Raw genomic sequence first — 16,745 nt, forward strand, 5'->3', positions numbered from 1 at the left:
ACCAAAAAATAAATTTACCATACTTATTTGAGAATATGTGGTAATTGACTGTGGTCAAAGATTAAACTCTGGTCGTCATGTTATAAAAACAAATTATAAATGATGTAATTGCTATGAAAATATATCATGGTAAATTTTTTCAAGAAATAGTGTTATGATGGTGAGAACATGTTATAGTACAAGACTATATAACTGTACAAATTGTGGTTCAAATTAATCCTTTGATTAATGCATCTACTTACAATGTGATTTGTTCTTCGATTGGAAGAAATTATGATTAAGGGGAAACTTAACTTTAACAGATTTCTAGGACATATGCATCTTTCGATGGATATGCATAATGGAACCTATAAATATCCTTGAGTACAAACCATAGTAATTGATGAAGTAGCAAAAATTGTATGGACCATTGGGTCAATTAAATGGTATCTAACAATCTATTTAAATAGATTGATATCATATAAATTGAAATGCATAATTTGTACCAAGAAATTTTGAGAGGTTCTCTTATTGGATTGCATTGATAATGTGTCTGGACAACATAAGAAATGTTGTGTAATTCAAACAAGAATTCATAAAATAGATAACTCATCTTTTGGTTAAGGGTGATTTAATGTTAAAGAGGAGCTAACATGTAAGTACACTAAGATCATAAAAACTTACAACTAAAATGGGTGTAGGATTGAAAGTAGTAAAAACATTCATGTATAACTACACTAAATAATGCATGGCCAACAAGTTGTTGAGGCCTACAAAGGGCAGTAGTAAATCATACGGAATGAATTATGATATGGTAATTATTAAACTTCAAAATATCTAAGTTATTAGTTTGCTTTAGAACATCAAGTAGAAGGTAGGATTAAGATGAAAATATGCATGAATACAATACTATGCTACTGATATTGTAACCAAATGAAATATGGAAATGATCTGCACTTGACATAAAAATTTCTTGGATTCAGAAATGAACCATGCTCATGGGAATTCCTTATAAACTAAGCACGATTGTTCTAATTATCAGAAAAAGATAAAGGAATGTTTGGCATGATTCTAACATAGTAGAAAACATGTAGTTAAAACTTATGTCATGCAAGTGATACCATGAGGATGGTATGATGGGTTGTAGCATAGATAGTACTATGTACAACAATACATATGGTACCTGTATGATTACATGTGTTACATGATTGAAATATGATATGTATATACCTTGTGTATAATATACCTTGTGTGTAGGTATGCATAAAGACATTGGGTAGATGTCTGGCAGGGAAACTGACCTAGAGGTTACACAAAAGAAGGAAAGTAAGATTGGTATAAGTAACCAGGGTTAATTGTAGTTTGGCATACATACGATTATGATGAATATATATTGTTATGTGAACTAATCTGTTATGACCTTGCAGGCATATTAATGTGGAAAATATGCTAACTGATGTATTGTATGCAAAGAGACTGCAAGAAGCAGGTGTTCGACAAGAACACAAAGGCTTGGAAGAATGAAAGCAGAGAACATGCATTCTTCAGATAAAATAAATGATAAGCAATAGTTGCTTTAGTAATATTAAGTAACAGATTATGATATTTATCATAGTTAAAATTTTGCATCTATAAATTCTCACAAATGGTTTGAAAACAATGTTACAGGTAGCTATGAAAGGAGAGCACTCCTTGAGACCGATGTAGCTATGGAAGGAGATGTGCTGGGAGCACTCCTTGTGACTGATGTACATCAGAAAATTGCATCAAATGGTAGAGCCATGAGAGATGTTGATTCAAAAACCAACTACCTGTGAACGAGGACATGATGAAGTGATACACTGAGAACACTGTAAAATTTAAAGGGGGGAGTATGTCACACCCCTCCCTTGTGTGCTAAATTATTGTCAACCTAAGCTGAGTTAAAGCTAGGTGTGATATCATCCCTTGTGTTATAAATTATTGTAAACCTAAGCTAAGCTAAAGCTAGGTGTGATATCCTCCCTTGTGTGTTAAATGATTGCAAACCAAAGCTGAGGAAAGCTAGGCGTGATACACTCCTTTGTGGGTTAAACTATTCTAAACCTAATCTTAGGAGAGCTAGGTGATATGTAATATGAAAATAAAATGTGTTATTAAATAAATTAATAAAATAAATCACTTGGAGGGTGGAGCACTAAGAGAGAGGAAATTCTTGCCAAATCCCATTGAGGAATGGGATAGACATGAATCTTTCATGATAAAGCTTCCAGATGTGATTCTAGATAACTTGGATGGATTAGAGATCCATCATATGGATGGGAGATAAAGATCCATCAGACATAAAAGCTTTACGAAAGATAAAGGAAAGTTTTTATGAGGAAAATCCTTGTGGGAGATAAAGATGAGCTTTTCTGAAACATACCTAGGCAAATGGAAAAATCCATAAAAGTGGGACGCCTCTAATGAAAACTAAATCATGAAAGAGGGTATTAAATACCGATTGCATTGATCAATTGGGGACAGTTGATCCATGGCAATAACCTTAGCTCGGAGGGAATCAGAGGTGATTCATGGTTGGGTGGTGGTGCTCTGCTCTCCAAGTGACGTTTTAGTGGGATTCATTTGTGTAAAATGTTTTGTATGATGTTTCTTCCTTCTCTGTCTAAATTTCATTTAGTTTATGAAAGAAATTGCACGAGTTTCCTAGCCATGAATGAATGAAGGAATTGTATATAATCATTATGTATGATTAGATTTGTCTCTATTAATGGCTTTTATGAGATTCCTTATATGGATGCATGTGATAGTATGGCTCATTATTAAATTGTGGGTAAGGATTAACTAGATAATTATGGTACATATAGTTTATGTTAAGTTTCTAATGTTGTTATGATGAAAAGGAGTCTTGGATATTACCCAAAATTCCCCTTTTGCATAAATAATTCAAATCTTGGACTTATGGTTAAGAACCACAAAGTCCCAACGGAAGCGCTCTTAGGCCTTTAGCCTTTCAATCATGGATTTACAACACTACTGGAGCCTTTTTCCCCTATCGGAAGCCACCACTCATGAGCTTTAAAGCCCGCACGCCCATCATCCATCTATCGGGAGCGACCCATCATAAATACATGTATCGGGAGCGACCCACCATAAATACGTGGAAACCATATATATATAAAACCCCCGTTTTATAACCGTGCCCACATATATATAATTATATGGAACAATACCAAACCCCGCTTTTCCAAAATGCCGGACTTATAAATATATATATGTGCCTTTATAATCTATCGGCAGGTCCGATATCGGCCGTCGCAACCATAAACTTTATATCGCGGACCTGATGACCCCGATGAGGTTGCGGACCCGATCTATAATTCACTACAGTTTAATGTTTCTGTCGCATCCACCTCCGCCCAATAGTATTTCGTCGGCGATCGGCGATCGCTCGATGCGCTATACACATATATGCATCCGCCGATATAGAACCGGACCCGACTTGGGAATTCAACCCGATATATAAAATATCGCGTCCGCTTTCATTACTAAGGTTTCCGATGCGATATCATTCCGCCGATGCTCCGGACCCGACTTGGGAATTCAACCCGATATATAAAATATCGCGTCTGATTTCATTACTAAGGTTTCTGATGCGATATCGTTCCGTCGATGCTCCGATGCGATGGGATTTCGCCGAAGTTCCGATGCGATAGAACTACACGGACCCGATGAGTTCCGAAGGAAACCTTAATATTATTTCAAGTCCGTTCAGTGCTCCGCTAAGGGGTTTTGGCGCCGATTCTCTATGTAAATGGACTTTTCCGTTTACGGACTTTAGCTATGCCAGACTTGCCTTAAGCACAAGCATTCTTATGTTTATGAATAAAACCCAGACAGATCGAAACTGCATAAAGTTAAAAAGGCAACCAAACACACAAGGCCTCCACGGGCCGAATAAACAAAGCACTGCACAAAATACTGGATTTATTCATAAAATACAGGGTCTCAGCCTTGGCCAGATTACACCATAAAATGACCTCTGTTACCAAATACAGTCCACCACACTTTGAGCTCTCGCTCCACACCCAACCTCACTCTCTTCTCCGTACACGATTATATTTTCCCCTTTTTAACTCCATAATTTCTCTAACAAAATCTAACAATAATATTCTATTTCTAAGAGATCTTAATAGCAATCTTCTATCTCTTAGCTTTCATGCACACCTAAGCTAACAAATCTTATCCCCAATCTAAATAAAACAATGCCTTATTTATTACAATAACTAACAATTTGAGAAGTCATCCTTCTCGGTAACAGTAAATGAATTTAACTGTGATTAGCCACAACATGTGGACAATCCTCCACATTGCTGGCTAATATCGATGCTCCTGCATCAGACTCCCAGGGAAGAAAATATTTGTCCTTCAAACCTTCAGGACTCACTCCATATTTTTGTAGTTCAGCTGTTGTCAACCAACTGGAATCTTCCACTGGCTGCTCCTTCAACTTCACTAGATATTGGAAATATGTCTGCCCTCTGGTTTTCTTAGATACTCTTCGGTCTAAAATAGCTTCAACTTCTTTTTGAGATGCTTTTGGTACTTGTTCCTCCCAATCCACAGTTTGAATTTCATCACCTGTGACTTCTTTCTGCAAGTCTGTTTCTGCCTCTCTGAATGGATACAAGTCTGCAATATTAAAAATGGGGGATATTCCGATCCCTTCTGGTAGCTCAATCTCATATGCATTAGCTGAAAATTTCCTTTTGATTTTACAGGGTCCTATTTTCTTCAGTTTCAGTTTATTATAAGTCCTTGTAGGAAATCTCTCCTTCCTCAAATATGCCATGACTAAATCTCCTACTTGAAATTCTTTTTCTCTCCTTTTCAGATCTGCTCTCTGTTTATATCTTCTGTTGCTTTCCTGTAATTTATCTTTGACTTCTTCTTGTAGCTTTTGCATTTGTTCAGCAAAATCTTCAGCACTTGCACTTCTGGCTTCCTGTTTTCCCAAATCTCTGAGCTCATATACTCCTCTCGGATGCATTCCAAAGACAATCTGGAATGGACTCATTCCTGTGCTTCGGTTTGGTGTATCATTGTAAGCAAATTCAGCTTGAGCTAATGCCAAATCCCACTGTTTGGGATTCTGATGAACCAGAGTTCTTAATATATTTCCCAAGCTTCTGTTCACAACTTCAGTTTGTCCATCGGTCTGAGGATGGTAGGCTGAACTAAAACTAAGTTTAGTTCCCAGCTTCTTCCAAAGTGTTCTCCAGAAATGCCCTACAAATTTTGTATCCCAATCTGATACAATGCTCACAGGTAAACCATGCAATCTTACAGTCTCCGAAAAGAACGAATTGGCTATGTGTTTGGCATCGCTAGTCTTCTTACAAGCAATAAAATGGGCCATTTTTGAAAATCTGTCTACAACAACATATATAGAATCATTTCCTCTCTGAGTTTTTGGTAAACCCAGAACAAAGTCCATACTCACTGCATCCCATGGTCGATCAGGTATGGGCAATGGCTGATATAGACCTATATTTTGACTCCTTCCTTTGGCATACTGACATACCCTGCATTTCTCAACAAACTTTTTAACATCAGTTTGCATTTTAGGCCAATAATAAAAAGCATTCACCTGAGTGAAAGTTTTGTCTTGTCCAAAATGACCAGACAATCCTCCACTGTGCTTTTCTTTAATGATGTTTTCTCTCATTAAACATTTAGGAATGCATAATTTGTTGCTCTTAAATAACAGGCCTCCTTGAATAAGGTAGTCCATCCATTGACTTCTGTTATGGCTCATTGGATTCTGCACTGTCGTGTAGATATCCCTAAAATCCTCATCATCATGATACATTTCTATCATCTCATCAAAACCTACAACACCCACTTTGAATTCTTGCAAAAGAAAACTTACCCTGCTCAACGCATCTGCCACTTTATTAGACTTACCGCTTTTGTGCTTTATTACAAAAGTGAAACTTTGTAGAAATTCTACCCACTTGGCATGCTTCTGATTTAACTTTGGCTGATTATTAATGAACTGCAAAGCATGATTATCTGAATATAAAATGAATTCCTTTGGCAGTAAGTAATGCCTCCACTTTTTCAACGCCTGCACAATAGCGTAGAATTCTTTGTCATATGAAGAATATCTCCTTTTCGCATCATTTAATTTCTCGCTGAAATACGCTATCGGTCTTTGCTCTTGGCTCAACACCGCCCCAATTGCTTCTCCACTTGCATCAGTTTCCACTTGAAAGACTTTCTCGAAATTTGGCAATGCTAGAATAGGCTTTTCTGTTATCTTTCTTTTCAACAAATTAAAATTCCTGTCCGCTGCTTCTATCCATTGAAATGGTTGATTGACCTCCCTGATTATCTCAAGGATTGATGCACAAACTTGACTGAACCCTTTTATAAACTTCCTGTAAAAACTAGCAAGTCCATGGAAACTTCTTACCTCGAATACACTCCTGGGAGTAGGCCAGTTTCTGATTGCTTGTACCTTTTCCGGATCCATTTTTAAACCTTCTCTGGAAATCACAAACCCCAAATATACCAGCTCCTCTTTCATGAAACTACATTACTTCAAGTTAATTAGTATTTTTTCCTTCTGCAGTGTTTTTAAGACTAACTTCAAATGTTCCAAATGTTCCTCTTTACTTTTGCTGAAAACCAGAATATCATCAAGGCAAACAACAACAAAGTTACCTGTATATTATTTCAGTACCTCGTTCATTAGTCTCATGAATGTGTTGGGCGCATTAGTGAGCCCAAAAGGCATCACTAACCACTCTTACAATCCACTATTTGTTTTGAACGCTGTCTTCCATTCATCGCCTTCCCGAATTCTAATCTGATGATACCCGCTTTTTAAATCTATCTTTGTAAAATACCTGGATCCACTTAAACAGTCCATTAAATCATCCATTCTGGGCAAAGAAAATCTATACCTGACTGTTATCTTATTGATAGCTCTAGAATCGATGCACATGCGCCATTCTCCTCCCTTTTTCGGACTAAGCAACGTTGGCACAGCACACGGACTCAGACTTTCTCGGATCAGTCCCTTGTCCATTAACTCTTGAACCTGTCTTGCAACCTCTGCATTTTCCTGAGGAGTTAATCTATATGCAGCTTTATTAGGTAGACTTGCTCCTGGTATTAAGTCGATATGGTGACTTATACTCCTAATCGGTGGTAATTCATTCGGCAATTCATCCACAATGATATCCATGTAACTATTTAACACAGATTGAATTTCTTCAGGCAAATCATTTAAATTGGTGGAGGTTAAAATTACCTTTGGCCTTCCTACGATAGCGAAATGCACCTCTTCGCTTTTATCAACCTCTTGTAGCAGTTCCTTGCCACTCATCAACATAATACTATTTTCAGGCAGCTCTTTGTCAACATCATTCTTTACTGGCAGCAACGTATGTTTAACTCCGTCCTTCTCTATAGTATATGTATTCCTTCTCCCATCATGAATCGCATTCCTGTCAAATTGCCACGGCCTTCCCAATAACACATGACATACATCCATGGGCATTATGTCACATAAGATCACGTCTTTGTATGTGCCGATCTGCATTTCCACATTACACTGCTCTGTCACAATGACTTGATGACCCTTCTGTAGCCAAGATACTTTGTAAGGTGCAGGATGTGCTTTCCTTATTAATCCGAGCTTTTCCACCATCTCTGTAGACACAAGATTGTCAGTACTCCCGCTATCAATTATAACCTTACAGAACTTACCCTTTGACTTGCACATAGTCCTGAACAAGTTCTTCCTTTGCGCAGGTTCTCCAATCTCCTTTTCTGATCTTAACAAAGTTCTTCTAAGCAGCAATGCTTCACCTTCTTCCGGTGGTTCTTCTACAAGTCGAGGTGGTTCCGGCTCTGCCTCAGCCACATTTGCACCCCTCTGGCTTGCTGACTTGTTACAAGGACAGTCTCGTGACATATGTCCCCATTCTCCACAGGTATAACACCTAAAATCTCTTCCTCGCCCTCTTCCTCTGGGCGCGAATCTCCCTCTACTAGATTCACCCATCTGTGGTGATCTGCTGCTTGAACTCCCTGTGTCAATTTGATGTTGTGTTCCTCTAGATCGACCAGCCCCTCTACCTCTTTCTGAGCTCTTTCCTCTGTTCCTTTGACTTTTTTTTCTTAATATCTTCTCTTCTGCCTTCAATCCTGCTTGATAGGGATCCTCAATAGTTTTCAGACTTAACAAACCAATCTCATCTTGGATCTCATGCCTTAGCCCATTAACATATCTAGCTAATTTTTCCAAATCATCCTCTACATGCCCTGTTCTGATACTTAACCTGTAAAATTCTTCAGTATATTATTTAACAGACATTCCTTTTTGCTTCAGATTTTGCATCTGCTTAAAAAGATTCAAATGATAATCTTTCGGCAAAAACTTGGCTTTCAGTTTACTTACCATTTTATCCCACTGCTTGATCTTAGATTTCCCCTTTCTCGTTCTTAATGTCTGTACCTCGTCCCACCAGATGGCTACATGACCTTTCAATCTAGTTACTGCAAATTTTACCTTCTTGTTCTCTTCAACCTCTTCATAATCGAAGTACTAATCTATGGATCTGATCCAATCCATGAGCTCCTCGGCATTTAGACTCCCTTCATACATAGGAATCTCCACTTTAGGTTTGCCTCCAACCTTTGCCAGCATCTTCAGGATTTTGATATTTTCATTCTCTTCTTCTGCTTCCACATCTGTATCAGATTCTTCTGCAGGACTCTCAGCTCCCTCGTCAGGCGCTCTTCTTTGGGCTGTCTCCATTGCCTCCATTCGTGCACGCAAACTCCGCACTTCTTCTATCAAAACTACATTTGGTTCTGGTCTCCCTCGACCAATTCCTCTCCTTGGCGGCATCTTTACTGTAAACACTATCTCTTCTGCTCTGATACCAAAATGATGAAAAGGAGTCTTGGATATTACCCAAAATTCCCCTTTTGCATAAATAATTCAAATCTTGGACTTATGGTTAAGAACCACAAAGTCCCAACGGAAGCGCTCTTAGGCCTTTAGCCTTTCAATCATGGATTTACAACACTACTGGAGCCTTTTTCCCCTATCGGAAGCCACCACTCATGAGCTTTAAAGCCCGCACGCCCATCATCCATCTATCGGGAGCGACCCATCATAAATACATGTATCAGGAGCTACCCATCATAAATACATGTATCAGGAGCGACCCACCATAAATACGTGGAAACCATATATATATAAAACCCCCGTTTTATAACCGTGCCCACATATATATAATTATATGGAAGAATACCAACCCCCGCTTTTCCAAAATGCCAGACATATAAATATATATATATGTGCCTTTATAATCTATCGGCAAGTCTGATATCAGCCGTCGCAACTATAAACTTTATATCGCGGACCTGATGACCCCGATGAGGTTGCGGACCCGATCTATAACTCACTACAGTTTAATGTTTCTGTTGCATCCACCTCCGCCCAATAGTATTTCGTCGGCGATCAGTGATCGCTCGATGCGCTATACACATATATGCATCCGCCGATATAGAACCGGACCCGACTTGGGAATTCAACCCGATATATAAAATATCGCGTCCGCTTTCATTACTAAGGTTTCCGATGCGATATCGTTCCGCCGATGCTCCGGACCCGACTTGGGAATTCAACCCGATATATAAAATATCGCATCCGATTTCATTACTAAGGTTTCCGATGCGATATCGTTCCGCCGATGCTCCGATGCGATGGGATTTCGCCGAAGTTCCGATGCGATAGAACTACACGGACCCGATGAGTTCCGAAGGAAACCTTAATATTATTTCAAGTCCATTCAGTGCTCCACTAAGGGGTTTTGGCGTTGATTCTCTATGTAAATGGACTTTTCCATTTACGGACTTTAGCTATGCCAGACTTGCCTTAAGCACAAGCATTCTTATGTTTATGAATAAAACCCAGACAGATCGAAACTGCATAAAGTTAAAAAGGCAACCAAACACACAAGGCCTCCACGGGCCGAATAAACAAAGCACTGCACAGAATACTGGATTTATTCATAAAATACAGGGTCTCAGCCTTGGCCAGATTACACCATAAAATGACCTCTGTTACCAAATACAGTCCACCACACTTTGAGCTCTCACTCCACACCCAGCCTCACTCTCTTCTCTGTACACGATTATATTTTCCCCTTTTTAGCTCCATAATTTCTCTAACAAAATCTAACAATAATATTCTATTTCTAAGAGATCTTAACATCAATCTTCTATCTCTTAGCTTTCATGCACACCTAAGCTAACAAATCTTATCCCCAATCTAAATAAAACAATGCCTTATTTATTACAATAACTAACAATTTGAGAAGTCATCCTTCTCGGTAACAGTAAATGAATTTAACTGTGATTAGCCACAACATGTGGACAATCCTCCACATTGCTGGCTAATGTTGATGCTCCTGCATCATGTTCCTTCGACTACTCGTGCATAATCTATATGATAACCATATTAATCCAACAAGCAAGTAGGGTGGTAGAACTATGAATTATGTATGATGAAGGATTCCATTTTATGTATGTGACTCTGACTGTATCACAGAGATAGAAGCCTAGTAGGTAGTTGTTATTTTCCTAGGCCAGGGAGCTATCTTAATTAGTTATATTAAGTTTCTTGTGGGCTACCCCTGTATGGGTGTGTGAGACATCTACTGAATCTAAAATGTGATCATTATCATGTTAGGGAATATAGGATTCCTCTGATGTTAAGTGATACTCCTGGTTAGCTTGACAGACATATATGCCTAAGACCTAAATGCATATGGAACTGCTATGGAGAAAGGCTACTAGTAATATTATTTAGAATTTTCCATACCATGCTTATTTCAAGACTTACATACAATATAGTTGGTTTAGCTAAACTTGCATGTTTCCTAACCCTTACTGTCACTAATCCTTTTGTCTATGCCTGAGGTATGATTGATGACCAGGCTAGCGAAAATAGATTCAAGATAACAATTGCATATAAACCTTGAATAAGCTATGATTTAAGCATGAGGACCGATCCAAATAGTATGTAAAGGGTTCATTTCCCTCATGATGTATTTTGAGTTTAGATTTTGAGTGTAGTAGCCAGGAGGATCGTCGTATATGCAAGAATTGGTTAAGTAGATGGTGTAAAACCCTGAAACTTAATTGTAACTAAAGGAGATTTTAAAATTTTTGGAGCTTAGGGGCTAATTTCTAAAGGTAGGCTGAAGAGGTATGTTACAATTATCCACTCCCAAGAATTGATTATTTTCTTGATCAATTAAGGTATGCAAATTATTTCACTAAGTTAGACTTACGAAGTGGTTATCATCAAGTTAGAATAGTTGAAGAGGACATTTGGAAAATCACATTTAAACTAAACAAGGATTGTTTGAGTGGTTTGTTATGCCTTTCGGTCTTACAAATGCTCCAACTGCTTTCATGAGAGTTATAAATGATGTATTGAGACCATTCCTAGATGACTTTTCCATTGTCTACTTAGATAATATTCTCATATTCAGTAAATCCAGAGATGAACATGTCATGCATGTGAACGAAGTACTTGATGCCTTGAGAAAAGAACAATTGTTTTTAAAGATGTCAAAGTGTGAATTTGGCAAGACTTCTTTAGTGTATTTGGGACACATTGTTGGAGGAGGTGAGCTAAAGATAGACCCCTCTAAGGTTGAGGTCATTCTGAATTGGCACAAGCCCAATACAGTTACAGAGGTAAGAATATTTCTTGGGGCAACGCAATATTGGAGGAAATTTATTGCTACTTTTTCTTCCATTGTAGCATGACTACATGCATTGACTAGTGTCAATAAAATCTTCCATTGGGGAGATGTACAACAGAAAGCATTTGATTCTTTAAAGCAAAAGATCAGTTCAGCATCAGTATTGGCTCTTATGGATCTTAGACAACCATTTGAGATTCAAACAAATGTTAGTGATTACGCCATGGGAGCAGTTCTTATGCAGCATGGTAAGCCCATTTCATTTCATTATTAAATTTTTAATGGTGTTGTGACTAACTATCCCACTTATGACAAAGAACTTTATGCATTGGTACAAAGTGTTAAAAAATGAAAACACTACTTGATGGGGAAGGAGACCATTATCCATATCGACCATCAGCCATTGTAGTACTTACAGTCACATTCAAAGTTGCAACAATCATGACACTTAGCTGGATGGGTTTTCTACAAAAATTTCATTTGGTTATCCAGTACAAAAAGGGAATCTACAATAAGGTAGCTTATATGCTTTCTAGACCTATTGTAAATTCATCTATTATACTCAAGAACAATTTTGTTTTACATAAAAGTTACACTGAGAAATATGCATATGATAATGAATTTCAAGATGTGTATGCAAGCTTGAGGCAAGGAAATCAAATTGAAGAGTTATATTACCATGTACATAACAATTTGTTGTATCACTTGGGCAAGTTATGTATTCCACTGGGAGAAAGAAACAATATCATAAGGGAGGCGCACACTTCATTGATTGTTGGACACTTTGGTGTAGGCAAGCCAGTAGTGAATCTCCAAAGGTATTGTTATTGGCCACGCATGTTTGATAATGTATCTTGTTTCATTATAGGATGTTCTTTGTGTGCAACAAGTAAGACTAGCAATAGAAAACTAGGATTGTACACTCCACTTCTGGTACCTTCACATCCATGGAGAGTATCTCAATGGATTTTGTAGGAGGTCTTCCATTGTCAATTAAAGGTCATGATTACTTGTATGTAGTTGTAGACAGGTTCAGTAAGATGTGTATTTAACGCCATGTAAAAATAAAATTACAGCTCAACAAACAACTCATCTTTTCTTTCAAAATATTTGGGTTCATTTTGGTCTTCCTAGTTCCATTGTAAGTGATCGAGATTCTTGATTTGTTGGGAATTTTTGGTCAAATTTGTGGGGCATGATGGAAACTGAGTTAAAGAAGAGTACAACCTTTCATCCACAAACAGATGGACAAATCGAGGTGGTCAATATGACAATCATTCATATTCTTAAAGGATATTGCAGCCATACAACAGGGCAAAGCATTCTTCCACAAACACATCGCCATTTGAGGCATGTTTTGGGTACTTGCCAAGATCACCATTAGACTTCATCTTTGAGAAAGATGTCATCATCGATCATCATAATGACATCGATAAGGCAAGGAAGTTCATTGAGCAAATTTAGTTGATACATCACATAGTACAATAACAACTTGAAAAGAGTCAGAGTAGCTACAAGGAAAGGCATGAAAAACACCATCTTGATCATAAATTTCAAGTTGGAGATGAATTTTGGTTATATATTAGCAAAGAGAGACTTCAAGAGGAAGGTAAAAATCTTAAGCCAATCTGTTATGGTCCTTTTAAAATTTTGGAAAAGATTGGTAACAATGCATTTAAGCCAGATTTGCCTCCTTGTATGCAAATATACTCTGTTGTTAATGTTGAGAATTTGAGATTTTTTGAGCCTCCTTTGGTTAATGATCAAGGAGATCATGTTCAACTACCATCAATAGAGGATTTCTCAAAATAATATATTGATTAACTTTAACAAGATCTCATACTTGACAGAGAAACTAGAACTTCAAAGAGAGGGAATGTCGAATACCTTCGAGTAGGACTGAAGGGAAAAAATCATTCTAAGGCCAAACAGATGCAGATCGAGAAGGTGAGGGAGTTGTACCCTCACCTGCTAAACAATTGATAGTATATTTTTTGCTCCAAAATGCTTCTAGTGGGTAGGAATGACCAGGTGATCAATATTTAGCTCAAAAATACAAGTTCTTAGAATCACTCGAAACCTGAATGACCACGTCTTTCTTAGTGATACAATCCCAACGTAACTCATTTCACTCAAAACGGAGCTCGTATGAGGAAGATATCGCGTTCTTCCCCTTTGCCAAACAGAGGAATTTAAAAAAAAAGGTTCAGTCACTACACAGTCAACAATCTATACTGCTGACGTGGTAGGTGACTGGGTGGGTCAAACGAATGGTCAATTTCTAGTAAGGACTGGCCAAGTGGTGCATTTTGGTTGGTTAATGGTGTGGTGATTTGGATTCATATTATTGGTCGGAGGATAGACCAATGAGGAGGGGACAAGGGGCAAGCCTAGAAGCCGCCACATGTCCCTCCCCAAAGGACCAGCAGTATTGGAGCACAATGTAAAATTTATGGGGAGGTCGGCAAAGTCGAACCCACGACCTCGCCCGTACTAACTCCACGTCTTATTGTTACACCACCACCATGAATCTTAACCTTTAACAATCACAAATTGTATTTATTGTAATATATGTTGATGGTTAGGTGGAGGAGGGGGCCATCCGTGCGGACCAGCCCCCTCCTATGTGAACACACCACAGAATCGGAGGCTACACATAACCATTAGAATTAAACTGTTGGGTTACCACGAGATGTGATCTCTACCACGAAGACTGAGAGACTAACGGCTAGCCATAACCGTGCGATATTAGCGCTAATCCAGATTAGTGCTTAATTAAACTGCGCTTATCCATTAGTTAATGCGGATTTAAGATGGCGAAAAATTTGGTGGAGCCCCCAAACTCGGCGGTAACTCGATATTTAGTGGAGTTAACTGGAGTTCCTCCATTTTTAGTGGAGAATTCCTAGGAGAAATTTATTTTACCATAACGTTTGCAAAATTCGACCAAACTGGGATCAAGAAAAGGCATTCCTAGATGATTTTGATGTTCTAAGCACATTGAAGTAGGCTTCAGGAGCAGTATAGCATTGTAAACATCTCTTTTTTCATTTTGATATAATACATAGGCCTAAGCCATGGAAGCTGGACCAAGGAGATGTAGCCCATGAGGGGTGAACTCCTTCATCAAAACACTGTGTTAAGTGTTCATTTTGATGGTTTGATGTACATTTTTTTGTTGTTGTTCAGTACTTTACTTTCATGCTATTTTTCTCATGAATTTGATATAAAACTTGACATAAATTTACCTATTCATTCACAAACACTATAAAGGGAACCTATGCACATAAAGCAAATGATAAGCAATTATTTTTAATTCTAAAATTGAAGTTAGCACAACAAAACTAACATTCAACAACAGATCAAATACTTCCTCATCTAATCCATCAAGGAGATGAAAACCAAGATCAAAGGGGGTAAGTAAAATTACCTAGCCCATCATGGTCTGATTAAATTACTAGTCATGAATGCATTAGAAAATATTCAACGGTGCATTTCTTGGATGGATTTTTTTGATATGGACAAACAAAACTTCCTAGAGGCCCATGTAGCTTTCGAAAAATCTTAGAAGTGTTCAACCAAGAAGAGGAAAGGGAAGGAAGTTTCCAACCATGCAAAACAAAAAGAAGAAGAAACCTTATCAGAGGAAGAGAAGGAAACTTCCACCACAATAGTAGTCCTCAATACTTCCACCAAGCCAAAAGAATAGTAATCCTTGTCAACGAGTTGTGTAGACTAGAAGGAAAATCACCAAGTTAAGGTACAATGGCAAGCAAAACCCTCCTTCTTCTATCCCTATCCCTATTAAGGAGAACCCTAGTCTAGAATAACAAACGCTACATGATGTACAAGAGAAAACGTTACAAGAACCAAAGGCATAGCTGGAAGAAATTCAAGCACCCCTTGAAGGAATAAAATAATAATTACAATCACAAGGGTGGGTTTCCCATCAAAAGGAATAAGATGTCTTGCTATAGGAACAATTTGCAAAATTACAGGAAACTAAAAAGGGAAGCTAAGCAACCCACCCCAAGGAGACCTTCCTCTTTTTCTCCTCACCTACTACAGGAGCATTAGGAAGAGTGCTTCTTGAGCATATGTTACCACAATTATTACTCAAGGTGGAGAAAGAAAAAGTAGAGACTCACCAATGGAAGAGGATCACCCAATCCAAAAATTTATTAAAATGAAAGAAGAAATGGTCTTCCTAAGGTTAGATGGAGAAAATAGGAGGGAACAAATTGATAAAGAGAACAAGAAGATGAAAATCCAATAACATCAAACACAAGAATTACTACAACCAAGGGACACTTAAGATGCAACCTTGCAAACAACTTTAGCCACCATGGCACAACTCTCTTTAGAGGTAATCAATTACAGATAAACTTCAAAGGGTTGCTCATTATTCCTAAAAGAGAAACAGTGTTGATTTCAAATAAACATGATTGCATAAAAATGGACCATCCCTCTATAGGAAGCTAGGGAATTCATTGATTTTTGCCTACAATGCAATATAGACGACAAAGCCAAGGTTGTTGAATTATACCTTCACAACCTTGTCCTTACATATTTGACCATATAGGATCCAAACCCATATCTAGGAGATGCACAATTATTGACGCTGCCATTTTGGCTAGGCACAAGGATATCATAAATAAACAAGTAAAAAAACCATAAATGGGGAGTTAGAAAAACCACTATAAATTAAAGCTGAACACCCAAACCCATCCATCTTCACCTCCACTCATACATACAATTTTGGCCTATTATCGTAAAGTAAAAATAAAATGTTTACAAGTAAAAACAAGCAAAAATCATCTTAATTTTAAAAATACTTTTATAACTTACATATTTTTCTATATATACATAATAATAATATAAAACATAAAAGAATAAGAAATAAATTTTACTTTTACCATCTCTTTCCCATATTAAAATATGCATAATCTACGCTAACTAAATAAAGTCTTTCCAGCGTTCCATTTA

The sequence above is a fragment of the Pinus tabuliformis genome, chromosome 5_2, assembly GCF_031772625.1.
Source record: "Pinus tabuliformis cultivar Carrire ecotype Pingquan chromosome 5_2, CPIR1, whole genome shotgun sequence".
Taxonomy (NCBI): domain Eukaryota; kingdom Viridiplantae; phylum Streptophyta; class Pinopsida; order Pinales; family Pinaceae; genus Pinus; species Pinus tabuliformis.